The sequence below is a fragment of the Arachis hypogaea genome, chromosome 16, assembly GCF_003086295.3.
Source record: "Arachis hypogaea cultivar Tifrunner chromosome 16, arahy.Tifrunner.gnm2.J5K5, whole genome shotgun sequence".
Classification (NCBI taxonomy): domain Eukaryota; kingdom Viridiplantae; phylum Streptophyta; class Magnoliopsida; order Fabales; family Fabaceae; genus Arachis; species Arachis hypogaea.
The window spans coordinates 36,035,164-36,053,078 of NC_092051.1; positions in this window are offsets into that span (position 1 = coordinate 36,035,164).

The window sequence follows — 17,915 nt, forward strand, 5'->3', positions numbered from 1 at the left end:
GCTCAGCTTTTGAGGAGGAAAGAACTTGGCTAAGAAAGCCGTGACCAGCTTATCCCAAGAGTTCAGACTGTCTTTGGGTTGAGAGTCCAACCACACTCTAGCTCTGTCTCTTACAGCAAAAGGGAAAAGCATGAGCCTGTAGACTTCAGGATCTACTCCATTAGTCTTAACAGTATCATAGATCTGCAAGAATTCAGTTAAGAACTGAAAAGGATCTTTAGATGGAAGTCCATGAAACTTGCAGTTCTGCTGCATCAGAGAAACTAGCTGAGGTTTCAGCTCAAAGTTGTTTGCTCCAATGGCAGGAATGGAGATGCTTCTTCCATGTAAATTGGAATTAGGTGCAGCAAAATCACCAAGCATTCTCCTTGCATTTTTATTATTTTCGGCTGCCATCTCCTCTTCCTGTTCGAAAATTTCTGAAAGGTTCTCTCTGGATTGTTGTAATTTAGCTTCTCTTAGTTTCCTTTTCAGAGTCCTTTCAGGTTCTGGGTCAGCTTTAACAAGAATGCCTTTTTCCTTGTTCCTGCTCATAAGAAAGAAAAGAGAACAAGAAAAGAAGAGGAATCCTCTATGTCACAGTAAAGAGGTTCCTTATTGTTAGTAGAAGAAGAAAAGGAATAAGGGTGAAGAAGAATGAAGAATCCAAACACAAGGGTAAGGATAGGAGCAGTGATGTGAGGTGAGGAGATGTTAGTAGATGAATAAATAAATAGAATAAGATGAAAGAGGGAAATTTTCAAAAATAATTTTTGAAAAAGAGTTAGTGATTTTCGAAAATAGTTTTTGAAAAAGGTTAGTAATATTCGAAAATAAAAAATCAAAAATTAAAACAATTAGTTAATTAAAAAGAATTTTTGAAAAAGAGGGAAGATATTTTCGAAAATTAGAGAGAGAGAGAGAGAGAGAGAGAGAGTTAGTTAGGTAGTTTTGAAAAAGATAAGAAACAAACAAAAAGTTAGTTAGTTAGTTGAAACAAATTTGAAAATCAATTTTGAAAAGATAAGAAGATAAGAAGTTAGGAAAGATATTTTAAAATCAAATTTTGAAAAAGATAAGATAAGAAGATATTTTTGAAAAGATATGATTGAAATTAGTTTTGAAACAGATTTGATTTTAAAAATCACAATTAATGACTTGATTCACAAGAAATCACAATATATGATTCTAGAACTCAAAGTTTGAATTTTTCTTAACAAGCAAGTAACAAACTTGAAATTTTTGAATCAAAACATTAATTGATGATGTTATTTTCGAAAATATGATGTAAAAGATAAGAAAAAGATTTTTGAAAAATATTTTTAAAATTTTCGAAAATAACTAAGAAAAATGAAAAAAGATTTGATTTTTGAAAAAGATTTTGAAAAAGATAAGATTTTTGAATTGAAAATTTGATTTGACTCATAAAAACAACTAGATTTTTAAAAATTTTTGAGAAAGTCAATCCAAATTTTTGAAATTTATGAGAGAAAAAAGGGAAAGATATTTTTTTGATTTTTGAATTTTTTTTATGATGAGAGATAAAAAACATGAAAATGATGCAATGCATGAAAGTTATGGATCAAAGTATGTGATGAATGCAAGAACACCTTGAATGTCAAGATGAACATCAAGAACATGTTTTTGAAAAATTTTTAATGCAAAGAAAACATGCAAGACACCAAACTTAGAAATCTTTCATGTTTAGACTCTATGGATGCAAAAATGCACATGTAAAACAAGAAAAGATGCAAAATAAGAAAACATCAAGATCAAACAAGAAGACTTACCAAGAACAACTTGAAGATCATGAAGAACACCATGAATGCATGAATTTTTTTCAAAAAATGCAAGATGAATATGCAATTGACACCAAACTTATAACATGACACATGACTCAAACAAGAAACATGAAAAATATTTTTGATTTTTATGATTTTATGAAATTTTTTTTTGTATCTTCTTTTAATTTTTTCGAAAATCATTTTGAAAAAGAAAAATAAGGATTCCAAAATTTTTAATATGAATTCCAGGAATCTTATGCTCTTTAATCTAAAGCTCCAATCAAAGGGTCAGGCATGGCTTAATAGCCAGCCAAGCTTTAGTATGTAACTCAGACATGACACGCCTGACATGCCCTACAGAGGAATTAGACATGGCTTTAACATGCTTCATGAAACACTAGAATTCATTCTTAAAAATTCTGAAGAAAAAAAATATTTTTTTTTGAAAACATTTTTATTTTAAATTTTTTTTTTTTTGAAAAACTTTTGAAAACTTTTTGAAAAGAAAACGAAAAGAAAGTTACGCAATCTAAGCAACAAGATGAACCGTCAGTTGTCCAAACTCGAACAATCCCCGGCAACGGCGCCAAAAACTTGGTGCACGAAATTGTGATCTCTGGTAATGGTTCCAAAAACTTGGTGCTCTAATCTCAATTCATAATTTGTCACAACTTCAATACAACTAACCAGCAAGTGCACTGGGTCGTCCAAGTAATAAACCTTACGTGAGTAAGGGTCGATCCCACGGAGATTGTTGGTATGAAGCAAGCTATGGTCACCTTGTAAATCTCAGTCAGGCGGATATAAAATAATTATGGAGTTTTCGAATATAAATAATAAATAGATAGAAAATAAGGATAGAAACACTTATGTTATTCATTGGTGAGAATTTCAAATAAGCGTATAGAGATGCTTTCGTTCCTCTGAATCTCTGCTTTCCCACTGTCTTCATCCAATCAGTCTTACTCCTTTCCATGGCTAGCTTTATGCAAGGGCATCACCGTTGTCAATGGTTACATCCCCTCCTCTTGTGAAAATGGTCCAAATGCTCTGTCACAGCACGGCTAATCATCTGAGGTTCCCGATCATGCTGGAATAGGATTCACCCTCCTTTTGCGTCTGACACTACGCCCAGCACTCGCGAGTTTGAAGCTCGTCACAGTCATTCAATCCCAGAATCCTACTCAGAATACCACAGACAAGGTTTAGACCTTCCGGATTCTCATGAATGCCGCCATCAATCTAGCTTACACCACGAAGATTCTGATTAAGAGATCTAAGAGATACTCATTCAATCGAAGGTAGAACGGAAGTGGTTGTCAGGCACGTGTTCATGGGGAATGATGATGATTGTCACATTCATCACATTCAGGTTGAAGTGCGAATGAATATCTTAGAAGTGGAATAAGTTGAATTGAATAGAAAACAGTAGTACTTTATATTAATCTTTGAGGAACAGCAGAGCTCCACACCTTAATCTATGGAGTGTAGAAACTCTACCGTTGAAAATACATAAGTGAAAGGTCCAGGCATGGCCGAATGGCCAGCCCCCAAAACGTGATCACAGGATCAAAAATACAATCCAAGATGTCTAATACAATAGTAAAAAGTCCTATTTATACTAAACTAGTTACTAGGGTTTACAGAAGTAAGTAATTGATGCATAAATCCACTTCCGGGGCCCACTTGGTGTGTGCTTGGGCTGAGCTTGAATGTTACACGTGCAGAGGCTCTTTCTGGAGTTGAACGCCAGGTTGTAACGTATTTCTGGCGTTCAACTCTGGTTTGTGACTTGTTTCTGGCGTTTAACTCCAGACAGCAGCGTAGAACTGGCGTTCAATGCCCTTTTACGTCATCTAAACTCGTTCAAAGTATAGACGATTATACATTGCTGGAAAGCCCTGGATGTCTACTTTCCAACGCAATTGGAAGCGCGCCATTTTGAGTTTTGTAGCTCCAGAAAATACATTTTGAGTGCAGGGAGGTCAGAATCCAACAGCATCAGCAGTCCTTCTTCAACCTCTGAATCTGATTTTTGCTCAAGTCCCTCAATTTCAGCCAGAAAATACCTGAAATCACAGAAAAACACACAAACTCATAGTAAAGTCCAGAAATGTGAATTTAACATAAAAACTAATGAAAACATCCCTAAAAGTAACTAGATTCTACTGAAAACATACTAAAATCAATGCCAAAAAGCGTATAAATTATCCGCTCATCAATGGCAGAAACGGGACTCAAGGTCAGATGACGTTGGTGACCTTCTTAAAGGTTAATCCACCAAAATTCAAAGGAACCACCAATCCGACAGAGGCCGACACTTGGTTTTAAGCTATGGAACGAGCACTGCAAACACAGTTGGTACCTGAAGAGCAGTGCATCGAGTTTGCCACTTATTTGCTCACCGGGAAAGCGTCACATTGGTGGTAGGGAACCCGACGTCTCCTATAGTAGGGTGATGATCCTATCACCTAGGATGCCTTCCAGGAGGAATTCTACAAGAAGTACTTTCCGAACTCAGCCCAGACGGCAAAGGAAATTGAGCTACTTCAACTGAAGCAGGGTACTATGTCTGTATCTGAGTACACAGACAAGTTTGAGGAGCTGTTCAGATTCTCCCGCATGTGTCAAGGAGCTCCGGGAGACTTCGAGGAGTGGAAGTGTATCAAGTATGAAGGAGGAATTTGAAGCAATATCTACAGTTCCGTAGGGCCTATGGAGATCAGGACTTTTTTCGAGTTGGTAAACAAGAGCAGAATTGCCAAAGAGTGTGTGAAGAAGGCAGTTGCAGAGAGAGGAAGTCAGGGGGGACCATTCCCACAAAACCGAGGGAAGAGTTTTGCTCCTAGAGGTCTGCCTTTCAAGCGGGGAGGCTTCGTGCCACAGACGACTCAGGGTCAGAATAACTTCAGAAGGCCCAACAACAACAATGCTCTGGGGAAAAGATTTGGGAAGCAACCCCTGAATGAGCAGGCTTGTGCTAGATGTGGGAGTCACCATCCTGGTGTTCCGTGTAAAGCCGGTTGGGGTTTATGTTACTCATGTGGTAAGCCGGGGCATAAAGTCTCCAACTATCCAGAGAAGCAGAGACAGGGTATTGGGAGAGCACAGCAGCCTGGTCGGGTGTTCACTACCTCCACTGTGGGTGCCAAGGGGTCCAAGACACTTATCCGAGGTAACTGTGAATTGGCTGGTCGGATTTTAAATGCCTTATTTGATTCTGGAGTATCACATTCATTCATTGCATTTGAGAAGGCTAGTGAGTTAGGACTGAGGATTGTGGTTTTGGGCTATGATCTGAAGGTGTATAACGCTGCTCATGAAGCCATGATAACTAGGTTAGGGTGTTTGCAAGTTTCTTTTAGGGTTAAACAACGAGATTTTGTTCATGACTTTATCTGTTTGCTGATGACCGGTCTTGATATTATCTTGTGATTGGACTGGTTATCTAAGAATCGTGTTTTGTTGAACTGTTTTGAGAAATCATTGCATTTCATGCCGAAAGGATCAGAAGGGCCGGTTGTGGTGAATGGTTGCTACTTGAACTATGTGGTAGTAAATTGTTCAGGGGAGGAATGTCAAGGTGTTATGCTATTAGCTGCGAGTGTGTCGGGTGAGGAACAAAGCTTAGAGCAAATCCCAGTTGTTTGTGAATTTCCTGAGGTGTTTCCTTATGACATTGAGGAATTCCCTCCTGTCCGAGTGGTTGAATTTGCTATTGAGCTGGTACCTGGGACAGGGCCAATCTCGATTGGCCCTTACAGAATGTCGCCTTTGAAAATGGCTGAGCTCAAGACTCTGTTGGAAGACTTAATGAGCAAGCACTTTATCCGCCCTAGTGTTTCTTCGTGGGGAGCACCGGTGTTATTGGTGAAGAAGAAAGACGGGAGTATGCAGCTTTGTGTGGATTACAAGCAACTAAACAAGGTCACAGTAAAGAATAAGTACCCACTGCCGAGGATTGACGATCTCATGGATCAGTTACAAGGAGCCAGGGTTTTCTCCAAGATTGATATACGATCCGGTTATCACCAGATAGGAGTGGGAGATGAGGACATCCCTAAGACCGCTTTCAGGATTCGTTATGGTCATTACGAGTACACTGTAATGTCTTTTGGGTTGACACGCTCCTGCAGTATTCATGGATTACATTAATAGAATCTTCCGCCCATTCTTGGATAAGTTCGTTGTCGTCTTCATTGATGACATACTACTTTATTCCAAGACCGAAGAAGAGCATGCCGAGCACTTGCGAACCGTGTTACAAATTCTGAAGGAGAGGAAATTGTACACCAAGTTATTCTGGACGAGTGAGGTGAAGTTTCTGGGTCACGTGGTGAGTAAACAGGGGATAGTTGTAGATCCTTCTAAGGTAGAAGCAGTGATGGATTAGGGATGACCAACCTTAGTTACTGAGATAAGAAATTTTCTGGGTCTAGCTGGCTACTATCAGAGATTCATCAAAGGCTTTTCACAAATAGCTCTGCCATTGACCAAGTTAACCCGCAAAGACGTGCCATTTGTTTGGACTTCTGAGTGTGAGGAAATTTTCCAAGCATTGAAGCAAAAGCTAACTACTGCGCCTGTGTTGGTGTTACCCGAGCCGAATGAACCGTTTGAGGTGTATTGTGATGCCTCGCTAAAGGGTCTGGGGTGCGTGCTGAGTGTAGCACCGGAATGTGGTGGCGTATGCCTCACGGAAACTAAGGCCTCATGAAGTTAATTATCTAACGCACGACCTGGAGCTCGCTGAGGTTATGTTTGCGCTAAAAGTGTGGAGGAATTACCTCTATGGAGTTAAGTTCCAAGTTTTCTCTGACCACAAGAGCTTGAAATACCTCTTTAAAAAGAAAGAGCTTAATACGCGACAGAGGAAGTGGATGGAGTTACTGAAGGACTATGACTTCGAGTTGAATTACCATCTGGTAAAAGCGAATGTTGTAGCGGATGCGCTAAGTCAGAAGTCATTATATGCGGCTTGGATGATGCTTCGAGAAGAGGAGTTTCTCAAGGCATTCGAGAGTTTGAAGATCAGTGTTCAGGAAGTGTCTGGAACTCTGTGTTTGAGCCGGTTACAAATCTCAAGTGATTTTAAATCCGAACTTCTGAAAGCTCATCAAAACGATGATGTGTTACCGAAGGTATTACCAGCTATTGAGCAAAGGAAGCAATAGAGAATGTCATGGGATCAAGATGGATTGTGGAGATTAAAGGGTAGGATCATTGTGCCGGATGTTGGGACTTTGCGGCAAGATATATTAAAGGAAGCACACAAAAGCGGATTTTCTATTCACCCTGGGAGTACTAAGATGTACCACGATCTGAAGGCTATGTTCTGGTAGCCTGGTATGAAGAATGATGTGGCGGAATATGTCTCAAAGTGCTTAACTTGTCAAATGGTGAAGATTGAACATCAGAGACCTTTCGGGACGTTGCAACCTTTGGAGGTTTCGCAATGGAAGTGGGAGAGCATTGCGATAGATTTTGTGTCGGGATTATCGAGGACTAGAACCGGATTTGATGCTGTCTGGGTAATTGTGGATTGGCTGATGAAGTTGACTCACTTTCTACCCATTCGGATGAACTATACTCTTAAGGAGTTAGCACGTCTGTATATAAAGGAGATTATGAGACTTCATGGTGTGCCTACAACTATAATTTCTGACAGAGATCCTTGTTTCACTTCAAGATTTTGGGGTGCATTTCAGAGAGCCTTTGGAACCCGTTTGAGCTTAAGTACAGCTTACCATCCTCAAATGGATGGTCAATCCGAAAGGACGATCCAAACCCTATAAGATATGTTGAGGGCTTGTGTTCTAGATCAGCCGGCGAGCTGGGATCGCTATATGCCGCTAGTGGAGTTTGCGTACAATAATAGCTACCATGCGAGCATCGGAATGGCTCTGTATGAGGCTCTGTATGGGAGGAAATACCAATCTCCGCTATGTTGGTATGAAGCTGGACAAAAGAGCTTGTTAGGGCCGAAATTGATAGCTGAGACTACCGAGCAAGTTAAGAAAATCAGAGATAGGATGCTCACTACTCAGAGTCGTCAGAAGAGTTACGCCGATCAGAGGCAAAAGCCCTTAGAGTTTGGCGAAGGAGACCATGTTTTCCTTAAGGTTACTCCGACAACAGGAGTAGGTAGAGCAATTAAGACGAAGAAGCTAAATCCCCGATACATCGGTCCGTTCTAGATTCTTGAGAGAGTTGGACCGGTGGTGTATCAGATAGCTCTACCACCTCACCTTTCGAACCTACATGACGTATTTCACGTGTTGCAGTTTCGGAAGTATACTCTCGATGATAGCCATGTGTTAGAACCAGAATCGGTTCAGTTGAGAGAAGACTTAACTCTGCCGATGACTCCGGTCAGGATTGATGACACAAGTAGTAAGAAGTTTTGCGGAAAAGAGGTTTCATTAGTGAAAGTGGCATGGAGTCGAGCCGGTGTTGAGGAGCACACTTGGGAACTTGAGTCGGAGATGCGAGCAGACTACCCACGCCTATTTCCAGGTAACTAAATTCGAATTTTGCGGGCAAAATTCCCATTTAGGTGGGTAGAATGTAAAAGTCGGTTAATTAATGGCTAATTAACCCATAAATTAAAATATGTTCTAGAGAATGAGAAAATGAGGTTTTTATGGTTTAATGTGGTAGGAAAATTCAATACGAGAATTTCGACACAATTTTAAAAAAATCGGCCCAAGATTGGGCTGAACTGGCCAAACCGGGCCAACCGGACCCGTATTGGGCCCTTGGTTCAGCCCAATGCCCAGTTAAATGAAGGGCACAGCCCTTCTTCTCCCCCATTTCAAACACACGCTGAAAACACTTGGGGGAGGAAGGAAGAGCATGAAACCCTTGCTCCTATTCACCTCAATCTTCCATTGTTGATAACTTTTGATCCGGAGCTCCGATTGACGCACCGTTTGAGACCACACGACCATAGCGTCGAGCTCTACAAAATCTACACAATCAATCTTGAGGTAAGAAACGTTTTCTTCTTTGAATTTCAGCTCTTGGTTTCGAAAATTTAGGGCAAAAATGTTGAGATTTTCAGCTCCTTTGTGTTATAGGATTAAATTAACTTGAGGGGAAGGCTTGTTCTTGCTCCCTTGACCCTTGGATAAGGTAAGGGGTCTCAAACCCTAGTGAAAGTGTTGAATTTGAGGTATTGGGTATTGAGTTATTGTGTTTTGATGTGATAATGTGGCTTAGGCATTATATATGTGTGTTTTGGAGCTTGATTGGTGATTTTGGAAAGCTTGAAAAGGAGCTTTATGTTAGGAAATCTGTTGGTCAGGCTTTGGAGATATTGAAAGTTGAAATTAGAGGTGTTCCGGGTGGAACGAGAATCGGCCAAGGTATGGTTTCGGTTTTCTGTATCTAAAATGTAATGTGGTTGCGAAAACGTAGGCTAGTGGATTGTGACAAGTTGATATATTTGATGAATGAATTGGATTGAGATGGATATATGGATTGATATGTTTAATTGATGAAAAGGTTGAAGCTCTTGTTGATGAGCATGTTTTTTTTTGGAGTATGATATTGACATGTGAAAATATATGGTAGTTAATGAAATTGATTGTTTGTTTTGGAAATTGAGAGAGAGAAAGTTGATTATTGAATTGAGATATGAAATGTTGATTATGAGGTGAGATTTGTTAAATTGAGATATTGATTAAATATGATGTAATTGGTAGGTTGATGATTGAAAGGGTTTTGGAAACGATTGATGTTGGGATGGTTGAGTTTTTGGTTGAGTTTGAATGGATTGGGAAGTGTATGCATTGAAATTTGGGAATTTATAAGTTTTGGTAAAAATGGAATTTTGATGAACTTCAATGGATCATATCTTGGGCTATTGTTTTCGGAAATTGATGATTTTTATATCAAAAGAAAGATGATTTCATAAGCTTTAAAATGGTTTAAATTTCATGAAAATCTAAATTTTGTGGAAGGAGATATGATCTTCGGAAGTTTGGGCCAAAAATCTTAATTCTGCAAAATCTGCAGAATTTGTGATTTCTGGTTTGTGTGCATACGCACAGCCCTGTGTGCACGCACACCCCGCGGGAGTTTGGACCTGTGCGCATGCACAGCCTTGTGTGTACGCACACACGGGGACAGGGCCACTGATGGGAGCGCTAGCACGCCTTGTGCGTACACACAACCAACGAAGCTTTGCGAGCTGTGCGTACGCACAGACCTGTGCGCATGCACACATTGGGAATGCCATACGGTTGATGGCGCTAGAACACCTTGTGCCGCACTCAACCCTGGAAATTTAAGTTTCTGTGTGTATGCACAAGCCTGTGCGCATGCACACTTTCTGAAAATGCTTTTGGGCGTGCGCACGCACACCCCTGTGCGTACGCACGCAACCCTGTTCTTTTCGAAAGCTTTGTTTTCAAGTCATTTGCATTCCCAACAAGCTTGCGACCTTCCGAGGCATCATTTCACACTTGTAAACCCCTAATTTCATCCTTTAAATCTTAAATTGATATAGAATACCTAGCGAATGAGAGTAAGCTAGGGAAGAGGGTAGCTTGTGGATGAAGAAAGGGAATGTTATGATAAGTTATGATGAAAGATGATGATATGAGTTGTTGAGGAGGATGGTGGAGTGTGGTATATGATATGGGCCGAGTGGCTGAGTATGAGATAAGCCGAATGGCTGTGTGTAATGATGATTTAAGGCTAATTATAAAGTATGAATTGAAAGCTGGATGGCTGAGATGAATGTTAATGTATGGCTGTGATTAAATGCATATATGCTGAATTGAATTGTTGATATTATGATTGTTTGCACTCCACCTATCGGAGATACGAGTTTCCCTAGGTGAAAGCAGTGGCTAGCCACCACGTGCTCCAGGTGGAGACTCGATACTCTGTTGACCCTATGTAGTAAGTGTGGCCAGACACTGTGAAAGTTCCGGATGAGCTCGCCCTCATAAACATACACCAGTGAGGGTGTTGGATATATACATGATATTTATGTTGTGGATAACTCCAGTTGGGGATGCACGACAGAGGGACAGTCCAATGGTTAGCTACCAAAACTTGTCGGACTGGCCTTATAACTGAGAAATGAGACTCATCAGCCACTAGGACAGGCATGCATCATATGCATTATATGTGATTTGTTTGGAATGCCTAATTGATTGCATTATTACCTGCTAATTGACTAATTACCTTATCTGCTTCCTACTTGTGCATTTCCTTGTTTGATATACTTGTGTTTGCATGTCTATTACTGCTGGCGGTTGGGAGGTTTGCAGGATTTGGAAAAGGGATATTTAGTTAGTCTGGAGATCCTTAAGCTAGTCACCTGTTTTCATTTTTCTTATGGTTTGGTTGTATTTATATGCTTTGATTATAAATCTGGAAGTTCTAGGATTGCCTTCGGCGTTCCCAGGACATTACATGTTACATATTTAGGTACTGTTACCATGCTGAGAACCTCCGGCTCTCACCCATGCGGATTTTGTGGTTTTCAGATGTAGGACGTGAGGCTCCTCGCTGAGGCATGCTGGAGATTTCCTTTTGGCGAAGATCCTTAGTATCTTGGGATTTTATTTTGATTGATGTATTTTGCTTAGATACTTATATTCTTCACTATATATACATTTTGTATTATATCCTTTTAGAGGTAATTTTGGAGAAACAGGATCTGTATATTGTCTTTTGGGTAGTTCCCTTGTATATGTATGTATACTTTTATGCTCGCGCCGGTTATCTTTGCAAATCGAGTTTTGAGTCTTGATATTTGTATTTTTTGCACTCTCTTGTATAACCTGTCGTGTTAGCTTATCCATTAATTTCCTCGTTCACGTTATCGATCGAAATGTTGCGCTTTTCGATTTAAACGGTTTTATTTTACCCCTTTTTCTTTAAGGCTCCTAGTTATAAACATTTTGCCAATACTATACATACTAAATTTTATTTTTAGAGGTCGTAATATCTCGCCACCTCTATTTTATGACTTAAGCATAAGACTCTGTGTGGTAGGGTGTTACAGTGAGAAAAGTTCATCCAGAATGAGGAAGCATCTCCGAAGCCTCTACTGTTCTCCTATCATTGATTTCACACCACTTAAGTAATTCTATCTTTATCCTGTTTTTATGCATTTTCTACAACAACTATATTTTCTATCTACCTGACTAAGATCTACAAGATAGCCATTGCTTGTTCAAACCAACAATCTCTTTGGGATCGACCCTCACTCACCTGAGGTATTACTTGGATGACCCGGTGCACTTGCCGGTCTATCTGTGCAAATATTGCGGAGTCAATTTCTTGCACCAATCTTCTATCTGTTTGTTTGCTTTGCCAACTTGAATTGCTTACCTAATTGTATAACATGATTAATTGTTTCTTGAATTTCTTGATATACATGCTATACTTGTGCTTTACTTGCATTTTTATTACTTGTGTTTTCTACTGGGATTGAGTAGGTTCGGAAGGCGGTGGCGATGGGATCGCATGGCAGTTAGGCTGGTGAAGGCTGTGGGACAGCAGTGAACTAATAGTTAGAAATCCCTTAGGATAGTTACCCCGTTTCATAAAGGATTTAAAGTTATGGTTTTAATTTTAGTTATGCGTTAAGTTGAATCTTATGATTGATATGAAGCTCTAGGATTGCCTCTGATGTCCCGGGGTCATATATCTTACATTACTGGATACTGTTACCATACTGAGAACCTCCAGTTCTCATTCCATACTTTGTTGTTATTTTTCATATGCAAGTCGCAACCCAGCTTGGTGAGTTGCTTGATGGTGACAGAGCGGAGGACCTCTATCATGTTTTGGAGTCTTTTGGTTATTTTGAATTGTTCTCTCACTTTTTATATTTAGATTTTCCTTAAAGGCTTACAGTTGAGAGAGATATTGTATAAGCTGTTTTACCTTCAAAACTCTGTATGTCTGTATACACTAGTCGGCCTAAATTTCGCGGGCTGAGACTAATTCCGTATGACTATTATATCTTCTTATATACTTATATTTTGTTATCTTATTGATGAACGGATTTTTTGATGGTATAGAATTTCACAATAAATCCTCGTTGCAAGTATAGTATCTAAACCAACGAAGAATCCTTTCATACAAAAATTTAGTTGTCACTAAAACAAACCCAATAAAATTAAACCGAAGTATTTAAACCTCGGGTCGTCTCTCAAGGAATTGCAGGGAAGTGTACTTATAATTGGTTATGGAAAAGTATCTTTTTGGGTTTTTAAATGTTGAACAAGGAATTTAAATGACAAGAAAATAAACTAACAATTAAGAAAACTCTTGGCAAGGTATGAGAACTAGAAGTCCTATCCTAGCTATCCTTATCAATTGTGATGAGAATTGTCCATAGCTCCTACTTAGTTAACCTCTAATTATGAAGGAAAGTCAAGTGGATAAATCAATTTAATTCCTCAAGTCCTAGTCAATTCCTAAGGAAAGACTAGCTTTAGAGGGATCCAAATCAACTAGCCAGTTTTAATTATCAATCAACAAAGGAGTTGATAACTCAAGAGTCTCTAATTACTCAACCAAAGCCAAGAATAGGAAAAACTAACTTAAAATCCTCCCAAGAATTTTATCAAATACTTGGAAGGCACAACATAAAAGCATAGAAAAGTAATAAGAGATAATAAAATCTAAACAACCAATTGTAAGCATCAATGATAACAAATAATGGAAGAAGCAATAAACATGAAATACCTCAAATTGTATTAAATATAAAATCAAATCTAACATGAGAATTCATGAACTAAATTGGCAACATAAAGTAATCAACAAGGGAAATAGATAAACTAAAATTCTAAGACAAAAAGTAGAAGAGAAACTAAATTAAACTAAGATAGAAATCTGAAATTGAAAATAGCTAAACCTAAGAATCCTAAAACCTAGAGAGAGGAGAGAGCCTCTCTCTCTAAAAAAACTACATCTAAAACCTAAAATTATGTCAATGAAAGTTGTGTCAATGAATTCTTGATTCCTCCACTCTGTAGCCTCTAATCTATGTTTTTCGGGCTTAAAACTAGGCCAAAAATAGCCCAGAAATCACTCCCAGTGTCTTCTTCAATTTCTACATGTGGCGCATGTCACGCGTGACGTACGCGTCGATAGTCTTCTGCGCGTGTCACGCATACGTGTATATCACGCATGCGCATTTCCTAACAGCATGGCAACTATGGCAAATTGCATATCATTTCGAAACCTCGGATGTTAGATTTCCAACGCAACTGAAACCGCCTCATTTGGACCTCTATAGGTCAAGTTATGATCAATTTAGTACGAAGAGGTCAGGCTTGACAGCTTAGCAATTCCTTCAATTTCTTGTATTCCTTCCACTTTTGCATGCTTCCTTTCCATTCTCTAAGTCATTCCTACCCTATAAACCCTGAAATTACTTAACACACATATTAAGGCATCGAATGGTAATAAGAGAGGATTAAAATTAGCAAATTTAAGGGCAAAGAAGCATGTTTTTATTCATAGCACAAAATTAGGAAGGAAAATATAAAACATGCGAATTATATGAATAAATGTGAGTTTAGTGGATAAAATGCACTCAATTAAGTACAAAATGTACCACGAAATAGTGGTGCATCACTTATATCTTTATCTTTTGCCTTAAGTTTATAGCTCATATGAACGTTTTACACTTTTGTAACTCTGTTTTTGAGCTTATTCCTTCATCGAGCTTCTAGAATTATTATCCCTTCCATATATATTTATGTATAAGCCTTAGGATTGTTGTGACCTCTGATTAACCTTTGCTTTACGGCATGAGGTAAGGCATAGGGTAATTAAGATGTTACATTTAGTGGTATCAGAGCAGTTTGTCCTCATGAGCCTGAGGGATGGACCGATTGTGCTTCATTGCATACTCTGTGTCTTTTTCTTTGATGCTATTTGGGTTATCTGCTTGATATTACATAGCATGCTTGTTTGTGAGTGCCTTTTTGGGATAATTGAGTCACTAGTCTTTTGATATTGAGACTGATCACCTTGATATCGACTGTTTGGTGTAGACAAGAACCCTAATGGCTACTCGCGAATAAGGTCGTACTCGTACACAGGGAGGAACTGAGAATGACCGACCAGCCGATAACAATGCCGAGTTCATGGCGGCGATGGCCAACTTGGCTAATACCATGGAGGCGAATGCTGCTGTGACCTTACAAACTGTATAGAAATTGGGGCAACCGGCGAGAAACAGAAACAAAAATGGGGATGGAAATGGAAATGGAGACGGAAATGGTAATGACTTGGGAGGTGCTCCAATGACTTTGGATTTGTTTCTGAAGGTTTATCCACCAACTTTCAGAGGATCGACTAACCCTACGGAAGCAGACAATTGGTTCCAAGCTATAGAGCGCGCGTTACAAACTTAGCATGTCCCGGCTAACCAATTTGTAGAGTTTGTAGCGTATCAACTTTTAGGAGAGGCTCAGCACTAGTGGCAAGGAGAATGCCAATTACTGTAGCTTCAGAATTCCGACATTCCTTGGAATGTATTCCAGATGCTTTCTACAAGAAATGTTTTCCTGAATCTATAAGGGAAGTAAGGGAGTTGGAGCTGATGCAACTGAAGCAAGGCTCACTGGCTGTGGCCGATTATACTAGTCGATTTGAGGACCTTTGTAGGTTCTCTAGGGTATGTCAGGGTATCTCGAAGTCTTATGAGAGTTGAAAATGTATTAAGTACCAAGGGGGCTTGAGGGACAACATCATGACTGTTGTGGCTCCGTTGGAGATTCGGATCTTCTCCGAGCTTGTGAACAAGGCGAGGGTAGTTGAGGAATGTGCGAAGAAAGTAACATCGTTAAAAGACATTCGTTGAGGAAACACTAACTGTGGATGTGGCAAGTACTTTCAACCGAGGGCTCAAAACTTCAAGAGAGGAGGACATGCACCTCAAGGTCAAGGGGGGCTTTAAGAGGGACAACCATGGTCAGTACCACCCGGCAAGAGGGAGAGGTAATCAAAGTAAGGCTTCCCCGGATTTAACTTGTGATTGTAATGGACGTTTTCATTTGAATGACTCATGCAAGTTGGGTATAAGTGGTGTTCATACCCTGGGTCGAGCTCTCCGACCCGGGATGTTTGGAGACAAAGTCAACCGACCTCTTCAGGTCAGACTACCCGACCTCTTCTCAAAGAGCTCGGCCAAATTGCCAGGAAAGCCCAATAAGGGCCCAGATAGAAGAACACGACCCAAATCCAAAGGCAGCCCAAGCCTATAGAGATAAGGGCGGTTGCCTTGAAGATAAGATGACTTCACTCAAAGATAAGATAAGATAAGATAACTATCTTATCCCCAGAAAGGTCATCTCCTACTATTATAAATACACTGGAGCACCCAAGTATAACTCATACTCTAATTCTACTAAAAACCTGCTTAATACCCTTACTAACTTAAGCATCGGAGTCCCTTGCAGGTACCACCACCCTCTGGTGACAAAGGATCAGCAGCATTGTCAGTCCAACAAGTCAGACACGACAGCTCCGGTCGTCACCCCCCCAGCCGGATACGCCATCTCCGACCAGTACAGAAGATCTCGTCCGAGATCGACCTACAGTTTCAGGTAACCCTCGGAACATTGGCGCCGTTGCTAGGGAACCTGGAAGTCATCCCATCATCATTGCGGACAACCTTGACAACGACCATGATTCTGACCTAGAAAACAGGATGCCGCACAAGAATGCAGACACTACACCCAAAGATACTCCTCAACTTAATAAAGATAAGAATTCACCAAACACGGGAGTCTTGGAGACACTTCAGGATCGCTTAAAACAACTCAAAAAAGAGGTCGAGTATCAACGAGAAGCCGAAAGAGACCTACGAAGGGAAGCTAGGCGACGCCGCGAGTTAGAGGACAAGCTCCTAAAACTTGAAGCAGATCTCAAGACCAAAACTATTCGATCCGGTCACGAAGATAGCTCCCGCAAGGATCAAGACCCATTCACCAAAGAGATCATGAGAACCAAAATCCCAAAGGACTTCAAACTTCCCGACATGACTTTATACGATGGTATAGCAGATCCTAGCCATCATCTCAGTAATTTCAGAAGTAGAATATACCTCACCGACGCCTCGGATGCAGTCCGTTGCAAAGCCTTCCTGACTACTTTAACAAAGACAGCAATTAAATGGTTCGACAATCTACCCCCTAGGTCCATCTCAAGCTTTGACAACTTATCCAAGAAGTTTCTGGCCAGATTCTCCATCCAAAAAGACAAAACTAAGCACGCCCCAAGTCTATTAGGAATCAAGCAAGGAGATCGGGAAAGTCTCTGCAGCTACATGGAAAGATTCAACAAAGCGTGTCTAGACATACAAAGTCTACCAACAGAGGCTGCCATTATGGGTTTCATCAATGGCTTACGAGAGGGACCTTTTAGCCACTCTATATCAAAAAAACATCCCACATCTCTGAATGAAGTACAAGAGTGAGCAGAGAAGTACATCAACATGGAGGAAAACTCTCAATTAGGAGAGACCTCAAAGTTCGGATTCTCCCACTCCTCCCGAGATAAGGATAAAGAGTCCAAGAAAAAGGAAGATCAGCATGGAGAAAAGATCAAGAAATATCACAATTACACTCCTCTTCGGGTATCTCTTGTAGATGTCTATCGAGAAGTATGCCATACTGAAAAGATACCCCCAGCTCGCCCACTCAAAAGTAAAAAAGGAGGAGGAAATCGGACTGAATATTGTGAATATCATCGAATCTATGGACATTCCACCAATGAATGTTTTGACTTGAAAAATGTCATAGAAAAACTGGTGAGAGAAGGAAAGCTAGATCGGTACTTAGCTAGCAGAGCAGACGAACCAAGAAAAAGAAGAAGGGATGAAGATGTCGGACGAGTTGGACGACCACCTCACACACTGGACAGACATGTCCACATGATACATGGAGGATTTGCAGGAGGAGGAATCTCCAAATCATCCCGCAAAAGACATCTTAAAGAAGTATATCATGTTGAGGGAGGAGAGAAAGCACCCAACATCCCCACTATCACTTTTACTAAAGAGGACGCAACTGGAATCATCTCGGGACATGACGACCCCATAGTCATCACCATCATATTAGCCAACGCAAATCTCCATCACACACTGATAGACCAGGGAAGCTCGGC